The sequence below is a fragment of the Phoca vitulina genome, unplaced genomic scaffold, assembly GCF_004348235.1.
Source record: "Phoca vitulina isolate PV1807 unplaced genomic scaffold, GSC_HSeal_1.0 scaffold34, whole genome shotgun sequence".
Lineage (NCBI taxonomy): Eukaryota > Metazoa > Chordata > Mammalia > Carnivora > Phocidae > Phoca > Phoca vitulina.
The window spans coordinates 7,688,978-7,710,730 of NW_022589737.1; the positions used below are offsets into that span (position 1 = coordinate 7,688,978).

The following is a 21,753-nucleotide window of genomic DNA, read 5'->3' on the forward strand; positions in this document are numbered from 1 at the left end:
ATGAGATCGAGCCCCTAGTTGGACTCCATGCTGGGTGTGGAGCCTGCTTGAGATTCTCTCTCCCTCTCCCTCTGTCCCCCACCTCTCTCTCTCTCTCAAAAAAAAAAAAAAAAATTCCTTTGGATATGGAACACAAACTACTAACTACTCATAGAATAAATAAGTGACCATTTAATAGTTTAATACAGATAGATGCAAAGCAGTTGATTTTGTTTCAAACCGTCCTGGAGTAGATGAACTGGAGAAAGAATGAATGTGGAAGCATTTTGTAACCACTATGCATTTGGTGCTCAATAAATGATTGCCAATGTAAGATAAATGTGGTAGCCCCAAATGATGGATCCATGGTTACTAGAACAGCCTTGTGAATTTAATACCCAACTTTGTGGGACATTTTGGAGACTTTATTCCTAGGCACTTCTGAAGCTTGGAACTCATGATCCAAAATATTGTACGGTCACAAAATGTACATTGTTTGCAATCACCATTATGTGTCTTACAACAATCTGGCTCCTCTCTCTCATCCCTCATCCCCCCCCCCCCCGTGGTTCAGTGCAAAGAGAACGGACCCTCTGTCTTGAACCCCAAATGTTTTCAGTTCTGTCAGCACCAGGCTCCTGTGAAAACCCAGCCAACACAAATGCCAGGGACGAAATATAGTCATTTGCCTTTCTTGTAGGCCTGCTGCCTGATTCTTTTTTGTGCTCCAGGCATTAGAGTGAAACTAGTTTTCAGGAAGATAAAAACTCATTATAACTTTCCTCACACCCCCATATAAACTTATTCTTATCCAGTGGGTGTTCAGTCAACTAAGTCTAGGTCAACCATGGATGTGGAGTAGCAGGAAGGTGAGGGGTAGGGTGATGGGCAGGGGTAGGGAGGCAGGTGCTTTAGCATCCTGACTTTGCTCCAAGTCTAACCCTTGGGGAGTTTCCACCAACCCTGTCCATTTCCTCAGACCAATTGCTTTTCAGCTCCTGTTGCTTTCCCTGCCTTCACCCCCCACCCCAAGTCCCAACCACCCAGGCTCTGCCATCAGTTACACCAGTACATCCCAAGCAGGTGTGGGTCCCCTGGCAAAATATTTTTCAAGAGGTCCCTCTCTATATAATCAAGCAGAGTCATCCAACATCAGCACCATGCTGGTAACCCAATCTCATGCAGTTACATGAAAGAAATCTTGCACCGTCAGGAGAAGCAATCCTTTACCACCCTCCTAGAACCTGGACCTGTGGACCGGGTCGCAGAACAAGCCCACAGGTGTGAGTTTGGGGATCTTGGGAAATTTGGTTGAACCCATGTGAAGAATGGCTGAGAGTAGAGGTTGGAAACGCACCCCACCCTGAAGGGGAATAATGGGGCCCAGGACAGGACACACACTCCCAGTCTAGAATCTGAGTATCTCTCCTTAATGGTATTGCTGGCCTAGGCTGGTCCCAGGCACCAGAGGAGGACTTAGAAAATGTCAAGGAAGACACTCCAGAGCATGGCGTCCCCTGAGGCTGGAGTAGGGCCCTATTCACCAGGATCTCAGGGTAGTGGTGCTGGTCACAAGCCCTCCACCGCAGCAGACATTTAATCATTCAGGCTAGTTCATATCCTAATTCCTCAAGATTTATTAGAGGGATAGAAACATCTTCTCATCCCTTTTTCCTTATTTCTCTCAGACTTAACAGAATCTCATAGTTGAAGAAGATTTTAAGATCACTTATTTCAGGAAGTCTATAAAGATAAAAATTGCCTCACTTATTGAAATGATGTTGGTTGACCAATCTAAGTATTTTTAAGGCTTAAACAACAATGAAATCAATCACACAAAACAACTTCCCAAATTCACTATACCTTTTCTGTAATGAATAAGTATGGTGCGATCAAAAGGCTGTCTCCCTACTACTAAGATGCCATGATTTTTTCAAAATGTGCTACAGTGCATTTGCCACAAGTAATTAAACCCGAATGCATCTGACCAAACAAAAGAGCCACCTGCAGTAGGTCTGGCAGGAGCCTCAGGCAGGGTCACTGAGCCCCTTTCCTTGCAGAGAATGAGATAGATCCATATCATGCTACATGGTACACACTGGACACATGTCTTAAAGCCCCTGACAAAGCAGATTTATAGAAGCCAGTCAACTTAGAAGTGTTGGCCTGTGCAAACGGATGGGGTCACCTCAAAGAAGATGGAGGCCAATGTGCTGGGACCCTGAGTAATTCTCTGCATCTGTATGAGTAGGGCAGATCTTGGGTCCTTCGTGTAGGAATTACTGGACAACACAGCCACCCGCTGGAATGTGGGAATGTATTTTCACTATTTGTGATGTTGTTTTTATGGGACACTTATATGACAGCAAAAAAGGGAGGAAGGAAGAGAGTGTTTGGTGTGAAATTGGGATCGTTACAATAATACTACCTCATTAAGTGAGAGAATGAATTTTGTCAAGTTTGTACTATAAAGTAAGTGATTCTCAGATTTTCATTTGCATATAAATTCCTCTGGGATCTAAAAAATCCATAGATTCTGATTCAGTAGGTCTAGAGTGGGGCCTGGGGTTCTGCATTTCTAACCAGTGCCCAAGGATCTCCATGCTGCTGCTCTGGGACCCACGCACTGAAGCGAAGTTACAAGGCACCACCCGTGCTCTTCTTAGCTCACTCTTGTCACCCATGTGCAATTATCTGGGTCTGCGAAGTGGCCACTTGGTCAACAAAGCTTACTGAGCTCCTCTCATGCAGAGATCCTTGGGGGAGTCTGCATCTCAAAAGACACCCTCTTTGGAGAATAGCGCTCAGTCAGGTGCACTGAGGCCAAGGATCTGGACCCCTGAAGCTAAATTTTCAGAGTGTTTATGGTCTTACTACAAAGCATGCATTCTCTCAGTTGTATTTGCTAAGAAATGGGAAGAGGACTTTGAAACTGCTCCCCATCTTAAGCCCACTGAAGGTGATTGAGATGTCATTTTTGTTACTGCTTTGAATATTGGGTGAACAAATCGAGGTTGCTAAATGCCTAGAGATCTAGGAAACTGCAGGGTCGAATGCTTTCCCTGGCATCTCCGGGTCCAGTCGCAATGTCAAATTCTGATTCCATGCTGCATCGAAAGGGGCAGAAGGCAACAAATGTTTTAATCCTCTTTGCTGGCTGCCAGGAAGACAAACTGCTGAGAGGGAGAAGAAGAGAGAAGAGGGGCAGGGAGAAACACATGGGGAGGAACAGGAGAGGAAGGAGAAGGAGGTATGAAGAAGGAATGAAAGACAGAGGGGGTGCCGAAAAGATAGCCTGGGTGCCACTGGAAAGATTCTGAAGACACATTCAAAAGGGATTAAAGGAAAAATACAGGCTAAAGGACTACAATATTTTCTCTGACAAAATGTATGAAAACGGGAGTCCCAAATCAACTGCACAATTTTGCTTTGTGATGAGATGTCCTTTAATAATTAGCCAATAACCCAAAGGCATTATCAACCTGCCCTATGCATTCAGACATCCCCATATACCATTACTGGAAGCAAAAGGAAGTGAATTCTGAATCATTGGCAAAAATATATTTTAAAAAAGGGGTTATTTCTTCCCACCGATGAGTACTTTGGAGAAGGTAAGTTTAATTCACTGTATTAGTGAGATTAAGAGCTGCAAGAATACAAATGGGGCCATTTATCAGGGTATGTGGGAGGTCCGTGGGCCAGGACTCCTCAGTTGCAAGACGCATGAGCAGGCCCCATGGTTATGTGGGCACAGGGGGGCTTCTTCTGCAGGGAGGCAGATAGTGACCCAGTCATAGACCGCAAAGAACAAGCAGTGGCCGTGAGCAGGGTCTGCCATCTTAGAAACAGAGGAGCAGACTGAGAAACTGCTTCAGGGAAGGACCCCTGGTGTGATCTGCTTTCCCTGACATCACCTGCAGTCATTCTATGCACATGTACCGTGAGAGAAGCGCTGGGTTAGACACTGGGTGTAGGGCGGAGACGAGGTAGAAGACAAGGTCCTTGACCTTGGGTAGTCTACAATATCATGAGCCCAGAACTGGAGCAGTTTATATTTTTCTATCCCTAGGCTCAGTTTTCAGCTCCTAATTGTTTTTACATCCTGCTAGTAAAGGATGGTGGTTCAGAAAGATTTATTAGAGCTGGAAGCAACCTAAGCATTCAGGGATGAAGAGATCAAGTAGGAAATCTGGAGTAAAATCAGGACGCTCCCTGATCTTGTTCACTTCTTTCTTTCCCCCTTCACATCCTGTCCTTCCATGCCAGCTATCTCTCAGCCACCACTCCTATGCCCAATTTTTCTTTTCTTCATACAATTCCTTAGAATTGTACAATTTTAAGCACCATGAGGGCTCAAAGAATTTAGTCTTCCTTTTTTTCTTTTTTTTTTTTTTTTTGGATTATTGTTCCTGATGGAATATCTTCCCCCACTCTGTGTGAATATCCCTGGGGTTGATTTCAGAGGGAGGCCTATTCCTTTGCTAAACTGTTCACATCATCCAAAACAATCATCCTCATATTGAGGCAACCCCTCCCTGGCTTCTCCCTTTCAAATGATTAAAAGTCCCCTTCTGGGTGCCCCAACCTCACTGTCCCTCCTCATTTGCCACAGAAATTTGCTGCTCTATCCAGGGAAACTGTTTTGTGAGGTTGAATGTCAACAGCTGTCACACCTTTTGCCATGAGGCCCATCAGGAGGTGGCTCACAGCGGCACATGCCTGGGGGGGGGGGGGCTTGGAGGAAATGAACAAGAAGAGGATGAGAGCAGGGAGGAGGGGTAAGAATTTAAGGAGGCATCCACACAGAGCAAATGGCTTTGTGAAGACATGACCAGGAGAAGAAAAACTCCGGTGGGCAAGAAAGGAAGAAAGCCATTGGGAGTGGAGAGTACGTGGGTACCCCTATATGGTAGCCATCACATTGTCTCAGTTGCAAGTGTACCGAGAAGGGATTACAACTTCCACTTCCTTGAACTCTGTACGCATCTCATGTAGGATGAACATACAGCATCTGTTCACTCTATGCCCGATGGCCAAGGGTTTGGAAACTGAATCCCCTCTAAATTCTCCCTCACTGCTTAATCTTCTCTCTCTCTGCCAGGCCGCTCTCCACCCTCTCTATCCTCCCTGACCCCATGACTCTCCTTAGAATACTGCTAGCAAAAAGCAACTCTGGGCTCCCCATCCTTAATTAAACCAGGGAGTGTGGACAGCAGTACATTCCATCCTTGCTTGCTCCCAACTCCCAGATACATCCCCTCGCTGCATTGGAGTTAATGAAAAGTGTGATAAACCCACTGTTTCATTTTCCCTTAATTAATACAAGCAATTGAATTGTGCTAAAGTCATTTTGGTTTGGAGACTGAGCCTCTGGGTCAATGTCTCACTTGCTGGCAGTGACAGAAGCTCTTTGTCATGAGCTCAGACAACCTTTCTCAGACTGTTGCCGCTAGGACCTTGCCCAAGGGAGGGGTGGCTTGCCCCTGTCCGGGGCTGCCTTGCTGGCTGCCTTCCCTGAGGCTGACAGTAAATTGTCTAATGACAAGATCAATATGTGACTGTGAAAGTCAGGTGAGTTTCTAGGGGGGGAAAGAGTACATTAATAATGCTCCCGGGAACTGGAGGCTCAAAGGAATTGCCTGGCAGTGGTGAATTTCCTAAGTCTGTCATTTTCTTTTCTTTTTAATTTTATTTTATAATTTTATGTTAATCACATCATTACATCATTAGTTTTTGATATAGTGTTCCGTGATTCATTGTTTGCCTATAACACCCAGTGCTCCATGCAGTACATGCCCTCTTTAATACCCATCACCAGGCTAACCCATCCCCTCACCCCCTCCCCTCTAGAACCCTCAGTTTGTTTCTCAGAGTCCATAGTCTCTCATGGTTCGTCTCCCCCTCCGATTTCCCCCCCTTCATTTTTCCCTTCCTACTGATGGGACAGCTGGGATGACACAAGAAGAGAAGGGCTCAAGTGACTTTCCAGCAGGACTAACCAAAAAGATCAATTCTGGTACATGGGCTCTCTTTATCGGAGGAGGAAAGCCAAAGGCAGGGGATTTGAAGGGTTTTGCCTGGTAGGTGGGGACAGGAGAATGCAATGTCAAGAAACCTCTATGCAATGAGGTCTAGGAGGGAGGGCCGAGAGGTCTTGTCCCAGGTGACACAAGATATCATTCAAGGAGCACCTTAAAAACAGACTCTTGAGCTCATGCTTACAGACTGATTGAACTAGTCCATCACTGGCATCTTCCAAACACTGCCCAGGGCACACAAATGTATAAACAGGGATGACACCCCCAGTTAGTACATGGAGGACTTCTGTGGCCTTCACTTGCCAAGTGCCATCCAGTTCCATTTATATAGACTCCCAGGCATCCCCTGCCGAGAAGGCATTCAGGACCTAGCAGTCCATAAAGTTCTGCACATCTCAGAGTGTACTCAGGCCTTCTGTTGACTGTCCACTGGCCTCTATGAGAGACATACAGTTGGGATGTCAGCAGGTGAGTCTGGGAAAGGGAGCCTTGCAAGGTAATGGCAGCCAGGCCTGGGCCTGACAGCGTTGACTGCCCTTCATCAACCCACAGTGGATAGGGATGCCCAGATGGACAGACACAGAGCATCAGGACAAGAGTCGCTCTCTCCAAAGCACAGTGAAGACATGTAGTTAGTTTGGTCTTCCTCGTGTTCTTTTCTGAGATGGGTTCTGAGACAGGCTATAAGAAAAATCAGGACATGAGAGTTTTATAATCTAGATGATACTGTTGACCCAGAGGGAGTAGTCCTGAGTGAGTAATACAGAAAGAGCCAGGGTACTGGCAAGCATGAGGCACGCAGCCTTTCAGTGGGAGTTGCGAGTGCATGCTGGATAAAGAAGAGAGGAGTTGAATGCGCGCGCATGCACACACATGAAGATGGACAACATGAGGATACAGAATGCAGAAAGCCAGAATTTCACATATATGCAGACAAATGGAGGAGGGCAGAAGCTTAAATCCATTTGGAGAACAGAGTAGCTGACATGGTTAAAAAAAGTAGCTAACATTTATATTCTACAAAGTATCCACACATGAACAGAAATAAATAGCTCAGACCAAAAAGACATAAAGGTTGAGGAAAACAGCATCATGACTTACAGAAAGCATAGCTGAAACAGCTGAGTTATTGACAAAATGTTAAGGACATTTGAAAAGTTTTTATTTATTACAGGATTTCTTCCTTCATTAATACTATTTGCACTCTGAACCAAAAAGGTTATTTCATTACTAACAACTAAAAAGTGAAGGAATTCTATGCTTTAGTCGAAATAAACTACTACTTTAAAAAATAATAGTTTTTAAAAAATGAATCAAGGCACTGAACCAGACACTGCTTCTTTTGTGTATGCATGTCTTGTATATGTCTTCAGAAAGTTTGACTTGACCTGTCCTGCATTAGCTTAAACAGGAATGACCAGTCACCTAGGCCCAGTATCTCAAAGAAAATAGTGTTTTGGAGGCATGGCCATGCCCCATGCCACCATGTGGCCAGTGAGTACCCAACACCAGAGGGTGCTTGAAAACTTGGCTTCTTGAACTCACAGCAAGTCTATTTGTCAGAATCTGTTGGGGAGCAAGTGGTGTCCAAACTCTTCAAATTATTTCTAATAACAGAGCAACATCAGACCAAATGCTTTACCCTTTACGTGCTTTGGGAGGAATTAAAACTTTCCTTCCAATACCAACTGCACTTGGCTTGTTTTCCCTGGGGATTAATGTTTTCTATAGCAACACCAAGGAAGCCTTTGTTATTTTTACAAGTAGGGTGACCATATAGTTAAGTCTGTCTGGTACACTCTCAGTGGACACCTGTTTTCCAAGCCTCATTATTAATTAATGGTCACTTCCGCTCTCAACATTGTGCTGCTCTGGGTGATAATCTGAGCGGCCGCTGTACTTCCAGCCCGTGGAAAGGCCGGCCATCAGGATCTGTCCAGGCTGCTGCTTGCACCTTCTCTGCCTGTGGGGCCGTCCCAACACCCACACTTTTAAATTCAATGAGAGACAGTGGTTTGGTCCCCAAGGAGATTGTGGATTCTCAGATGTAGGACTCTGCTAGATGAGCGTCCAGCATGACTCTGTGTGCTCCCTTCCTTGGAGCTTGAGGCTCATGAGCTAACTAGTTTTCTGGGGGGTTGCAGGCTAGAGCAGCTGCTTGGAGCCACTGCCAATTGGAGTGAGGGCGTCAGCACTGCACCCTGCAGGAGAGAAACCCAGCTGGGGTTCCGCAGATGCTGGCTCGAAGCCCCGGCAGTTCGGATACCAGACCAGATTTGCACCTTCTGAAATGGTTATGATGGTCCAGGGCACTCATGGAAGCAGCCGCAGGGCCCCTTCAGGCTACTGGGGAGATGCTCTTCTGAGGAAGAATACAGCCCAGCGTCTGCAGATGAAGCCTTGGTGCAGCGTGACTCTTCCTGCTTCCTCTCTTCCTTCCTCTTCTCTTATTCTCTACCTTTTAGCCTCTACCCAGATTAGCTCCCAATAGCACAACCGCATGACAATGACGCTAACTATCAACGTTCATTAACATTTTTGAAATCCTTGTATTCGCTTCCAGGCAAAATACCCACTAAGCCAAGCAGCGTACTTGGCATGCAGGCCACACCTGAGACATTCTGCACACTTCACCGAGCTGGAGGGCCTGAGCTCTGAAGCATCACGGGCAGATAGCTATGCTCACGCACTCAGCTGTAGCGGCCGTTGAAAGGAAGAATTAGGAGCTGCGCACTCAATGGGCAATGTCTCCACCCTTGGGGCCAAGAGCCCTTGATGTGATGTTGGTTCGCTTTGGAAACTTTCTTGCCAAGGACCCTCTGTATCTGCACCTTGTGCTGTTTTAGGCAAGTCTGTCTGCTTCTTATCATCCGACTTGGACTCTTATTAAGCTGACCTCTCACGAAAGACAACTACCTTCCTGGCCTCCCTTCTTAGCCTCGTCCCCATAGAAGTCACGATACACACCGTCTTCTATGACTGTCAAGAGCAGGAGTAAGTGGAGAAAAAGTACTGAATTAGAGATCAGAAGACCTGGTTCTAACCCCCGCTTTGCCACTAATGTGCTATGTGACTTCAAGTAAATGTTTTTAGCACCCCAAGCCTTCACTATTTTTTTCCTATCAAATAAAAACACGTACTGGATGATTTCTGAGGTCATTTCTAGTTTTTTATAACTTAGCAATACAGTCTGTGACCAGAAATCCCACAGAATTCCTTAAGTTCTGGAAATCTGACGACTGTGGTGCTGATGGGCAGAGTTCCAACAGAGAAGCTCAGGGTCACTGACCTATATGGAAACATAAGACGTTTCCTGCAGTCAGGCATGCACACTGCAGAATTGACCTAGGCCACCCTAGCTTTTTCTGGGGTCTTGACAATACAGGCACGAGAATAAAGACACCACAGTAATTTCAAGGTGCCTCTCATCTGTCATTGTGCTGTCGCTGCTCGGTGATGGGGAGGAAAGAGGTTTTGACAATTATGAAGGACTGTGTGTGTCTGAGGGTAATGTCTTGTATTAATGGGGGAAATTAATTCTTTCCGTTCCCTTCTAAGAATCCTATTCATGCAGATTTTGACAAGTAGCTGTTCTTGTTTCCCTCCTCTCGATCGGTAGGTTGGAGTAATATCTTATAGGTATAACTAATCATCCACTTATCTGATTTGAGACCCATCTTCATGGGTCTGAGGGTAACTCCAAATGCACGAAAATGATGCTTCTCTCTGCTTTCTGTCCTCCCCTGCCTTGGCTAAAAATATCCCTTCTTAGTTATGTGGCTCACCTCGCTAATCCTTCCCAGCCAGAAGACAGAAGAGAGACAAGGAAAGGGGGGCCCTGGCAGTAGTAAAGGCCCAACACTCAGAACTGCAACCTAAATTTCCCCTGCACCCCCACTATCAGAATTGATCTATGGCTGCACCAGAACAGAACCAACATGATCTGAGGGGCCATGCGATGGTTAGTTTTATGTGTCAACTTGACTGAGCAAAAGGATGACCAGATAGCTGGTAAATATGATTCTGGGGTGTGCCTGTGAAGTGCTTCTAGGATAGATGAGCATTTGATTTGGCAGATTGAGTAGAACAGATTGCCCACACTAAGGTGGGTAGGCATTATCCAGTCCATTGAGGACCTGAAGGGAACAAAAAGATGGAGGAAGGGCAAATTCTCTCTCGCTTTTCTTGGGCTAGGATGTCTGTCTTCTCCTACCCTTGGACGTCAGAGCTCCAGGTTCTTGGGCCTTTAGCTCCTGGCACTTATACAAGTGGGTGCCCCCACCTTCCCCATTTCTAAAGCCTTTGGCCTCAGGACTGGCTGATTTCTAAGGTGATTTCTAAGCACCATCTGCTCACCTGGTTCTCAGACTTTAGATTCTGACTGAATTACATCACCAGGTTTCTTGATTCTGCAGCTTGCAGATGGCATATCAGGGGACTTCTCGCCTCCATAACCACTCAAGCTGGTTCCTATAGTAAGTCTTGTCTTATCTGTCTCTCTATATATTCTCTTGGTTCTGTTTCTCTAGAGAACCCTGATGAACATAGGCCTAATGGAAGCCTAGGAGTCTTCACTCTGCTACTAATTAGCCAGGAATTCTGGACAATCCACTTTACTTGGGGCAGCCTCAGTTTTCTTATCTGCAAAATGAGGGCATTGGGCCAGTTTATTTCTTAGCTTCTTAGCCACTGTTCTTCTCTCGACTTAATTCTGGCCCAGTACATAGGGATGCTGTGGTCTTACCATGAGTCTCTGGACGGCAATCAGCATTTGATCAAGTCCCAAAGCCCCTGGGTAGGGAAGTTTGGAGGTGTGAATCTTGTTTCTACCCTCAAAACCTGGGGCTGACTCTGGTTCTGGAAAATGCCGCAGCTCAGCTCATTGGAAGGGATGTGAAGGCTCAAGCAAGGGCTTGTCAGCCTCTGAAAGACCCCTCACCAGACCCCTGCTGTGCTTCCCTTCCTGTCTGCCTTTGCTGGGTTTCCTTATGCATAGTGGTCATAAATAACCCAACAGGCCTCTGTCAAAATTAACACATCTGACCTGGAGAGGGAGAAAAGTCCTGAAAATTCCTAGATTTGTTTCCTATTGGGTCAGACGAGTTTGTCACTTTTGTTTTTGTTACTTTAGGAAGCATGGAGCCTCTGTCTCCTTGGCAAACAATGTCAGTCTGGGGGAGAAGAGCAAAGAGGATTGTAAGGGTGACTGAGTTCCAGCAAGGCAGGCTTGGGTTGAAGGATCCTGGACAAAAATAGGGAGGTTGGAAGGGGCTGCTGTATTACATGCCATGTCAGGCAGGTGCCTGGAGCCTGGTCGCTAGGCAGGTGGTGCCTGTGGATTTCCAGGACGACCTGCACAGGAAGCTTCTGAAGGGAACGGGTCAGGATGCACAGTGTCAGACACCTTCAGACTGGCCCTGAGCTTGCTCCACTTACACGCAACACTAGAGGGTTTTGTTTTTTTTTTTCAATTATAAAACATTGTACCCTGATGGTAAGTCATGAAATTAATATAAGTAACAGTGTGGTATTTATTTTATGCTGCATATAATTCACATATGAACACACAGATACACATATGGTATGTATGCATAACAGTAGAGAAACATTCAATAAAGAAAATAAAATACAGAGCCATTGCAATTCTGACACCAGTTCTGATGCGTGGGTTTCATCCCCCACACCGAGCAATTAACACCAGCTCGGTGTCCTTCAGTTCTGACACTACTACCTGGAGATAGTATCAGATCCCACCAGGGAAAGGCTCAGTCCCACAAGATGCCCCTGATCCCCCACTTCCGATGCCAACTGAAAATCCAGGTTGTTCTTTGTGCTTCCTCACACTGGCTGTAGATCAGAGGTTCCTGTGACCCCTGCTTGGGTTTGACTGATTTGCTGGAGTGGCTCACAAAATTCAGGGAAATATTTTACTTACTAGATTATCGGTTCATTATAAAAGGATGTAACTCACAAACAGCCAGATGGAAGAGATGCATAGGGCAGGGAATGGGGAAAGGGGCACGAAGCTTCCATGCCCTCGGAGCTCACCCTTCTCCCTGAATCTGGATGTTCAACAACCAGAAGCTCTCTGAACTCTGCCCTTTTGGGTTTTCTGGAGACTTGATTACATGAGTGAGCAAATCACTGGCCGTTGGTGATTGAACTCAATCTCCAGTCCCTGTCCCCTCCCCGAGGTGGTGGTGGTGGTGGGGTAGGGGAGAATGAACATTCCAACCCTCTAATCACAGGATTGGCTACCCTGGCAACCATCCTCCATCCTTAGGTGCTTTCCAAAAGTCTCATCGTTAACATAACAGAAGGTACATTTCCTGTCATCACAGGAAATTCCAAGGGTTTTTGAAGCTCTGTGCCAGGAACTGGACAAAGACCAAATATGTATTTCTTATTATAAATCACAAAATCACATCCATTCATTTTGAGCTTTCTTCATCATTTAGGAAATAGCACTATACTAGTTCGTGAGCAATCTCTAGCTCTCTGTGTACATTTGAGTACATCACTTACCCACCCAGGCCTCCTGTTTCTAAATTATTTCTGTAAGTGTTAGGTCTAACATTTGATCACCAATAGCTGGTTGAAAAAATGTCTTCCTTCCAACTATTGATTCAAAATGTAAAGAAAAATAGAGCAAAATAATGAATAAATCTCACCTATAACCTCAGGAGAAGAGACAAAGATACAAGAAAGCCCAAGGAGCCTTGAGTCTAGCAAATCAGAAGGCAATTCATCTTAAGAAGAAAACAAGTGGTATTTACATTATTAAATCACAATTACAAAGCCAATCAGCTACAGAAGAGAAGAGACCATTTCCATCAATTATTACTGAACTGAACATAATTTTTCAATCACCAGCAGATTGTAAATGGGGGCTACAGCTCATCCAGGAACTCTTCTATCATAGGAGTTATTAATCAGGTATTAACTTTGTCGAATTAGCAAGGACACCGATGAGATGGTGGGGAAGCAGGATACAGAGAAGACAGGAGGAGGCAGCCAGGTTAATTCCTGCGAAGGAGGCACAGAGCACTTGAGAAGGAGACCTGCGGTCAGCCACCGAAGCAGCCAGGGCTCCTGCTGTGTTGAAGAAAACATTTGGCTCCAGTGTTTTCGTTCCAAAGAGTCAACACATGAGCAGGTAAAAATAAGTAAGTCATGCACAATTTATTGGCTGTTTAGTTCTTGTGCAGGAGAGCTGTAAGGACTACAGTACGCACGGGGCCTGACCACGAGGAAGCTCTGGGTTTGGGTCACATGGCTGACTGCTGACTTTGGTAGGCTCCCCACCTACTCCCCTAACTACTTAGGTGCTTCAATGCTGGTGCAAAGTATAAACTGCCTGCCTCATTAGAACCTCATGTACCTTTGTGGAGGATGAAAAAACACATACAAAAGACTTCGTTCTCCATCCCGAGCTTCTGACATCAGGATTGTTAATGACTTCTGTGTCATGGGGTCTAAAGCAGTTGCTAGGCACCCAGAAGATGATTACCATCCAGGCTTTTGTTTTAAATAAACAGGAAAACAAAGAGTGTTGGCTCAGGGAGGAGGGAGAAGGGCAGCCAGCTGGGGGGCAGGGGATAGATAGCCAGGTGGTGGGGTTTATAGAGGTGTCTCCACCAAAGCAGATCACCTGTTCATTTCCCATGCAAATGCCCAGTAGGTGACAGCACCTCAAACTGGGTGATGATGAGGATGGACCCAGAAGCTGAAATCTACTTGTCCCCCCTCCTGCCCTCCCTCCCTCTCTCCCTTTCTTTGTTCCTTTATTCAAGGAATGAATTGTCCCTACAACCTAGGACTGAAAGACTCCTACCACTGAGGTCTGAAAACTAGAGACCCTTTCCTCAGCATTCGGGATGCTCTAGAGAGGAAAGACAGTCCCCCCCCAAACGTCACTTAGACTGAATTTCTCACATGCCAGGCTGATGGGGGCTCAAGAGATTAACAATAAATGTAACAATGATTCTTATAATGGAATTTTGTGGAATATAAATCACATGTGCTATTTCCCTTACCTTGTCCTCAAATAACTCTGACTCATCCTTTGAGTCTCAACTTAGATTTGACTCTTTCAGGGAAACCTGCTGCACTAAATATTTCCTTTTCAACCTTCTAGAAACACTTGTCAGCCTTCTATGCCCTGCTTTCTTCTCTGAGTGCCTGATTAATATGGGCTACACCAACTGGTTCCCTTGCCATTGGTTTGTGTTTGGCATGACCACTAGGAAGCCCAGCAGGTGATCAGAAAGAAGGAAAGTGAGCTCAAATGTGAATTTTCCAGGAGGGTCACCTCCCATGACTGAGTCACTTCACCAAAGAACATGGCTTCTCTTGAGTCAGCCCTCTCCACATAACTCCCCCCTTTAACCCAGCAATTGCCCAGCTTACCCCCTCTGGCCTGGGGCAAGAAAAATCCTGCTGTTATTAGCTTTGGATAGGGGTTCCCTTTATATACCCTTTCCATACCTTGTAAATAATTCTCGTATTAAATCTGCCTACAATTCTTCACAATCCAGTGTGCCATTTGTTTCCTGCTAGGGCCTTGACTCTTTGACCCTTAAAGTCTTAGGCGTCCCTTCTCTAGGCTCCCATAGAACCTGTACTTATAATTACATTTATCCCTGTAGTGCAGTAATGCTCAGGCTGGTGACTTTCCACCACAGGGAGCACTTTGCAATGTCTGGAGACCCTTTTGGTTGGCAAACTGGGGGTCAGGAAAGGGATATTACTGATATCTAGAGAGTAGAAGTCAGGGTGGATGCTTAAGACCCCACAAGGCACAGGACAGTCTCCCACAACAAAGAATTTTCTGTTCCCAAGTAGCAATAGTGCTGAGGTTGGGAACCCTGCAATGGAGTGTAAATATCTGGTTAGTTGTCCAAATCTCCCTCTAGAAGGAATCTCAGTCAATGCAAGGACCATCCATGCCATGCACAGTGGCTTCCCCAGGACCTCATGCCATTCCTGACCCATGGTAGGACCTCACAGACAGGGGCTGACAAATATTAAAAATGAATGAATGAATGCACTAATGAAACCCAGTTCTTGTTTTCCATCACCTAATTGGCCAATGCTGAGGATAAGACAGATTGACTCATACCTATACATAAACCTAGCAAGAAATAACACAATAGATGCATGCTCTCTGAAACTTTTATCAGGATTTAGAGGAAATATCTGGTACTCTTTAGTTGTGGGAGTGTGGTGCCACGAGATGAACGGGCAGGGCAGGTAGTACTTGAAGCAGGCTCTGACATGTTATTTCAGCAGGCAGAGCTGGATCAGCACGTAAGTCAGGAAAACAGCATGAGCAAGGGGAGGAGTTAGGACAATTCTGGAAAGCGAACTGTACCGTTATTTTTTCACTCTGACTGCTTTTCTCAGGACAATTACTGATGGCTCTTGGTTAGAGGATTCTGGCTCCAGGGGGAAATTCTGCCCTGTAAAATGACCTCAGGGAAATTGCTGTCAGGAGCCAATAGCTATTTTCATGTTTTGCTTTCTCATCATACTTTCCCACTTTCATATGATTAGCAAGAAAACGCCCACTATGTACAAAGCACATGATAAGCAGCATAGGTGGGATTTTTTTTTGGGGGGTGGGGGGTAGGATGAGGTGGATGGGATTAGAAACACCAGGCCTATGGGGCACCTGGGTGGCGCAGTTGGTTGAGCATCTGATCCTTGGTTTCAGCTCAGGTCGTGATCTCAGGGTCATGGGATAGAGCCCTGCCTCAGTCTCCATGCTCAGCATGGAATCTGCTTGAGAAATCTCTCTCCCTCTGCCCCTTACTCTAATGTTCTCTCTTTCTCTAAAATAAATAAATACATCTTTTTAAAAAGTAAAATAAAACACCAAGTCTGGCAAATACAAATCACTCAGTAAACATCTATTGAATTTAATCCTCCAGCACACATCGTTTCATTCTGGTCTCATTTGTGTGGTCTCTAATTTTAGACTCCAAATGACGATAAACTCACTTTTCACTTCTGTTTCTAGCTTTACAGACCCAGCTTCTTTCAGGCCATAACCTGCTCTTGGAAAACAAGGTCTGGATAAATCAGCATTTGTGCCCAAGAACTCGGAGAGGTCAGCAATAAGAAAAGTCATCTTAAAAGTTTGGCTGTGGAAGTCTGATTTGGAAGGGTAAGGACCAATGCTCAGTGAGCCAGAGGCCACCTTTCTGAGGTCAGGCTTCAGTGGGCTAATATCTAATCAGGAGCCACCAAGCACCTCATCACCCTGCCGGGCGGCCCCTCCACAATGGGGATGCTCCACTGCCTTTTCCATGAACTGCTCACAGTGACAGCCCCTCAGAGAGGCTCTGGGGTGAGGACAGAGTGCAGACAGGAAGGAGGGAACCAGCACCCTGTTCCCTTGGGGGATGTGGCAGCAGCCCTCCCTCACTGGGATGAAATGGGGTTTGTGGTTTTTGTGTAACCAATTCTCTTGCAGAGAGGAGAGAGGGGCTGCTTTCACATCCAATCAAGCTGCTCTATGGGAAACAGGATGAACTAACTTGTGGGAAATCCACTCCAGCACATAAATTGCTTCATGACTGCAGGGACATAAAATATCTGTACACAGCCAGCATGCACACCACCTGGCAACGATGTGATTTTCAGTCTAAAATGTCAATTTATTTTTTTTTTTTTCCAGTAGGGCTTAGTAATCATGCACTGACCCCAGACGGAATAAGCATGTCAGGGGCAGTGCCAGGATAACATCTGATTCACCCTCTTCCAGGGAGACATTTGTAATTTTACGAACAGAGTATAACACGATTATAATAGAATGTATCACATAAACTTAGATATATTACAGGTCAAAACCATCTCCTAAAACATAATAGGGACATTCTGAAATGGCCTGATCTAAGTCCTATGATCCTAATACCAACACTGAAAAGGAGTTTCACTGGGCTTGCTCATCTCATTTCAACTTTATTGTGAACTCCTTAAATTCAGCACAGGACCACAACACTGCTTTAGGTGGCAAACGATCACACTCTGTCCTGCACTCATGAGGTGGATGCCTTGGAAATACTGGAAAAATGAGTGCAAAGTGGCCACTGAACTCAGAGAACTTAGGTGTTACAGCCAGGGGTCCTCTAACTCAGGTACCTCATTGCCAAAGGAATAGTCCTTGTTAGCCATGTTGGTTCCCCTATTCTGTCTTCTCATCTCTTGTATTGCCCTTAGAATAACTGATCTACTTTCACAGATAGGACTCTATCAAGGGCTTGGGAGGGGAATGGTAGCAGAGATGGCAAAAATAATAGCTACTCTCCCTGTCCCTGGAAAGCATATTCATTGCTGTCTCCCTCAGTGTCAGAGAGACAGGAGCCCAGGACTGGTGATAGGCTATCATTCAGCCCCCAAAGGAACCTTTACTCTTCTGGTAGTAGCTCTAATCTTCAGACACTCAAACATTGGGAGAAGTGAGTAATCGGCAACAAGACCAACATTGGATTTGTTTCCTGTAATAACCACTTCTAACAAGGCGGAAATAAATAGGACTGAAATCCCCTTGGCCAAAGGTTAAACTTTCAAATTTGTCCTCAATCAAGATCCCCTTGAGATGTCATTCAAGAGAGTGAATTATGTCCTACTCTGTCAGAGGCAGCCACTGTCTTCATCTGTTGACCGGCGTAATTAAGAATGTCACACTTTCACCTTCAAAAGGGTTTCAGTGCAGACAATACATTATATGATAATGCTACATTTAAATAGTCCCAAACTCAAAAGTCCTCTTGTGTTTAAATATGTTAAGCCAAGTGGATATCAATCGACACCATCTTTGTCAAATTAATTCTTTGTCGAATTAATTTATTCATTCATCCTATATATGAAAGATTACCTATTACACTCACTAGGATCCCTGCCCTCTCTTACATTTTAGTAGGGAAAGAACAGACATCGGCTCATATAACAGATCATATGTGTTAATGGTTAGTGGCTATAAAACCTGTTTTTAAGTAGCAGAACCCTCTGTGCCTATAAGATCCTACACTGGAAATTCATTGAGTTATAAAAGCTGAGCTGCTACTTCGGGGTTGGGGTGGGGAATGTGGAGGAACCAAGGACCTAAGTGCAGTGATCACTGTCAACCATTTGTACCTTCTCTCTGTCTCCTTCCCTTGTTCTCTTTCTCCTTCCTCAAACCACAGAGGCCCCTGTGGGGGTTCAGAGAACTCCTAGGCTTTTTATGAACTACAGTTAGTGATAAACAGGTTCCCATTGTTATGCAGAACACAGTCCAGTAGGGGAAACAACACAGAAACAGATATAATATTAATTAACAATGAAAGATTTAGGTAGCAAGTCAGAACAAAAGAAAGATGTCCAAGGCTGTGTGAATTAAACAGCTAAGAATTCTGATAACCCTTAAAGGAATTTTAAGGCAAGAGAGGTCACACTAGGCTGGAAACTTTAAAATTTAGTTTTAGTCAATTATTTTAGGGTTTGTGCATTTTAATTGGAAGAAAATTCCATCTACTTAGGCTAATAACCTCGTGATGCCTCTTGTTCATTTCCAAGTACGCTGTTGTCAGTAGCAATAGAAGAGAGCCGAAAGGACTTTAGGTCTTCCCAGTTAGCCCATAACCCCATTATTCATCCATTTATTCAGTAAGTGATAAATGATTCTACCCGTGTTTCATGTAGAGGGTGGTGAGGGTGGAAGCCCCACCGACTTCCATCAAAAAGCAATATAATTCACCTAAGTCATCAAGTGTGGACAGAACAATAGTGAACATGCATAGTGCTTTGAACTTGTCAGGGGAAAGTTATCAAAGAAATTTGTGGTATTATCATTGTATTGTTCAACATAGTCCAGTTAAAATTATTTGAAGATTTAAACAATACCTTTTATAATACTCTTTACAATTCCCTGGTTGTATAAAAACATATTAATCCTGTTGTTAGACCGCCAATGCTTGTGTCAGGCAGTAGGAAAACAGACAAATGAGACGATCCTCACTGGAGTCTTAGGATCATAAAGATGATTGCAATGTGGAGTGTGGTAAGTTCATCAAAGGGGGGAAGTCAGGGAGCATGGGAGCTGACAGGAGGAACAGAACCAGACTGGTGTGGAAGGTTCCAGGAGGATCTGAGAGCTAGGGAATGAAGAGGAATTAGCACAGCCAAGAAGTTCGGAAATGGTGTTCCCAGCAGAAGTGTGTGGGGGCTGTTCAAGGTGCAGACATAGCAGGGAGTCCAACCAGTTAGGAAGCACAGGAGCAGAGCGGGGGCCGGATGGGAAGGGCCTTGAATGCCACCTAAGGAATGGTCCCTTCAAACAGGTAACAAGGGACAATAACAAGAGGTGTAAGAGACATACCCTGCTCTTAAAAAGCTTACACTATAGTGGCTGATTAGGGCCACGCCCACACACAACACAATTCATCCCCTCAACATGTATGCATTGAAAGCCTACTATGTTCCAGGGACTGATTAATGACTAATCATAATGCAGCAAATGATATAAAATCCCTGCCTTTTAGTGAAGGGACAATTAATAAATAACAACCAATACAGAACAAATATAACATCAGACAGTAATAAGGATTGTGCAGAAAGGTCAAAATAATAATAACAATAATAATTAAAATGTACCAAGTAATTACTGTCTGACAAGCACTTGCTATGAATTTTTCTCATTTTCTATGGAGAAGGCCATGGTGTGCTCTCCCAGATTTCTTCTTCTTTACTGAAACACTCACTTTCCCAGCTGTAGGGAGTGCTGTCTGCTGAGTCCCTTCAGGAAATTAGAGTGGTAGATGGTCCTGACCAATGTTATGTCCCTTTCCTTGGCAGCATGCATCCAACCGCTGACTGCTCCAGATGGGCCCTTGGCCTTGATCAAAGTCAACTCTCAGCACTCAACTTCTCAGCACCAGAGACCATACAGGATGGGCCCAGGCTTGTGCTACAACAACTGCTGTTCAGTTCAACTTCTCCAAGCCACTGACCTGCTTGCTCATGCACTAACAGAGTTGTTGTTGACTAAATTCCCGATAAAATTCCTATTTCAGTGTCAGAGACTGCTTCTTAAGGAAAGCAACATAAGACACTTGGCAATCACTCAAGAAACTGAATCTCAGGCCAGTCGCTTGACCTGGGTCCCACAGTTAGGAAGGAGCGCTCTTAATCTCCACATTTTACTCCTTCCGAAGCACGATGGACAATCAATCACTGCTATTGTTGCTCAGAGGAGGATGGTGATGCATGCAGCCAATATAGTGTTATCCAGAACTTCTCTCAGAGAGTACTTATCTGACAAGACCACTGATTCCAAAAAACATCCCAAGCACCTCAAAACATTCATTTTCTCATTCAACAAATATTGAGCACCTCTCTTGTGCCAGGCACAGTACTGTACATGGCGGCACGCAGAGCCCAGAGCATACACTTAAGAGCTTAGATTCCAGTGAGGACAACTGGTCGACCAACCCTCATGCCAGTGGTGCATAGGAAATAAACACAGCAGGCTGAATTGGGTGGAGAGCTATGGGAATGGGGAATGGGCTGTTCTATCCTGGGTGGTCAGAGACAACCGCTCCAGTAAGGTAACATTTAAAGGAGACTGACAAGGGGTAGGAAAATAATACACGAGGACGTGGCAATGGTGGGGGAGACAATGGTGTTTGAGTAGAAAAAAATAAATGCCACACAATCTATGCAGCAAAGAGCATGCACAACTCCTAAAAGAACACCTCCGGAGCCCACTCAGACCTGACTTACACTAGTATCAGGCAAAAGTTACTTAAGTCTGGTTATACCCCCTTCCCTGGGCTACCTGTGGTGTAACAAATCCTGACCAGGGGCTACAAAATGTGGATTCTAATCTAGACTTGCAATTTAATTATGCTTCCATCCCTTCTTCAGCAAGTCAATGATGGTGATTCCTTACCAGCTTCCCTTGCATGATTTTTGTCAAGCTCTGACGAGGCAATAATAAGTAAGGAGTAAGAGTTCATCTATCACCATAATACACCAGTACCCAAACCTTTTGGTCTCAGGACCCACTGACACTTAGAAATTTATTAAAGACCTCAAAGAATATGCTTTACTATTATATTATACCTATTGATATTTACCATATTAGATATTAAACTGAGACAAAATTTAAGATATTTATTTAATGATTTGCTTTAAAATAACAATAAACCCATTACATTCTAACATAACTAAGACATTTCTATGGAAAATAAACACTTTCCAAAATAAAAATTTATTGAGAAGAGATTTTACATTTGGGCAAATATCTTCAATGTCTGCCTTAACAGAAGACGGTTAGATTTTCCTATCTGCTTTTCATTCAATGTGTCGTGAGAGGTTATGGTTGAAGTATGTGAAAAAATGCAGCCTTACATAGAGATGCACTTGGAAGAGATAATATTTTAGCAGCCTTTTTAGATAATTGCAGATATTCCTTTTTGATATACACCAAAACATGACAAGTGGTAGTTTCTTAAGCCTTGATTTCAATATGAAATCAGAAACTACATTGATAAATGAACGTTTTATACTCTGTTACTTTAAAATCCACTGTCTTATCTTTCCCTTTGGATGGATTTTTTTTTTGTGTGCATCATTTTGGAACATTATCAGTTATTTAGAAAATCTTCATTCACTGATATATGTAGCTCTCCAAATGTTGACACATTTCATTATACAAAATAAAAATAAAAATCACATCTGTTAATGTCAC

General features: G+C 44.4%; 1 protein-coding gene across 8 annotated transcripts in view; it reads right to left on the minus strand.

Moving 5' to 3' along the window:
• Positions 1 to 21,753, minus strand: part of OPCML (opioid binding protein/cell adhesion molecule like) — a 1,073,077-nt gene that overhangs the window by 25,874 nt on the left and 1,025,450 nt on the right. The window lies entirely within an intron of this gene.